Raw genomic sequence first — 1,658 nt, forward strand, 5'->3', positions numbered from 1 at the left:
CATTCAAAACATATTTTCTCATCTTATATTCACCAAAAACATACCAATAATATTAAACACTTACTTACATAACTTTAATTTGATCATATTCTTAAAACATATTTACTAGTACAAAAATGATTTCTTCATGGAGAAGGAAGAGAGCGAGCCGAGGGGCGGCCGGGGGTGATCAAGGTGGGGGGAAGAGGAAGCCGACGGAGTTGATCGTTCCGAATCATTTCCGGTGTCCGATATCTCTAGATTTGATGAAGGATCCGGTGACTTTATCGACGGGAATATCGTATGACCGCGAAAATATAGAGAAATGGATTGAGGCAGGTAATGTAACATGTCCTATGACTAATCAAGTCTTAAGGACACTTGAGCCTATCCCAAACCATACTATTCGAAGGATGATTCAAGACTGGTGTGTTGAGAATCGATCCCAAGGGATAGAACGGATCCCCACACCTCGAATTCCGATTAGTTCGGATGAGGTGGGGACCATCTTGGAGAGGATCTCGATGTCGCGGACCCCACAAGAGTGTAAAGATCTAGTGGGGAAAGTAAGTAAGGCTTTGAAGGAGAGTGAGAGGAATAAGAGGTGCATTGTAGGGAATGGGGCTAGTAAGGCCTTGTCCCTTGCATTCCAAGCTTTCGCCGATAGCGAGGGCGAAACCGTCATTTCACTCTTGGAAGAAATTATGAGTATTCTAACATCTATAATCCCCTTAGACTCACAAGCTCTGGTGAGTCTAAAGTCACCAAACTCCCTAGGGCGTTTGGTGTGGTTTTTAAGACGCGGAGGTTTATCCGGGATAAGAAACGCGGTTATGATCCTTAAAGAACTCGTTTCGAGCTCGAAAGATCACGAGAAGGTGATTGAGTCATTGGTTACAATGGAAGGAGCTATGGAAGGGTTGGTCAAGCTAATCAAAGAGCCAATTTGTCCAGCTTCTACCAAAGCTTCACTAGTTGTAATATACCATATGATCATATCAAGTCATGATTTTTCAAGCAAGAATGTGATCATAGAAAGGTTCATAGACATGGGTTTAGTCTCATTAGTCCTAGACACTCTAGTAGATGCTGAGAAGAGCGTTTGTGAGAAGGCACTCGGGGTCCTCGACGGCCTTTGTCGAAGTGACAAAGGCCGTGAGGCGGCCTACACTCAAGCACTAGCTATTCCGGTGGTGGTAAAGAAGATACTAAGGATCTCCGAGTTAGCGACCGAGTTCTCGGTCTCCATCCTTTATAGGTTGTGTGAGAATGAGGATAGGGAAGATGGAGGTGTTATTGTTGAAGCTCTACAAGTTGGTGCATTTCAAAAGCTTTTGCTGATTTTACAAGTTGGTTGGAATATCAATGAGAGGGTTAAGGAGAAGGTTACTAAATTATTGAAGCTCCTAAATCTTTTTAGAGATAAGTTAGAGTGCATTGAATCAATGGATTTTAAGGATCTTAAAAGGCCATTTTAAGATGATCATATATATAGTTCATACCACATTCTTTTTGCAGTTAATTAATAGGGTGTTTAGTCTCTTTAATTTTGCTGTACAGCAGATTAATTAGTGATTTTTAGCATACATTTGCAAATGCCAATGTACAAAATACACAATTGGAAGATAATACTATATATAGATATACCATTCTTTGTCAATAAAAAATTCACAAAAATG

At 40.7% G+C, this 1,658-nt stretch overlaps 1 pseudogene; it reads left to right on the forward strand.

Moving 5' to 3' along the window:
• Nucleotides 1–1,658, forward strand: LOC145635328 (U-box domain-containing protein 20 pseudogene; annotated as a pseudogene).

Source organism: Chenopodium album, chromosome 6, assembly GCF_948465745.1.
Source record: "Chenopodium album chromosome 6, dcCheAlbu1.1, whole genome shotgun sequence".
NCBI lineage: Eukaryota > Viridiplantae > Streptophyta > Magnoliopsida > Caryophyllales > Amaranthaceae > Chenopodium > Chenopodium album.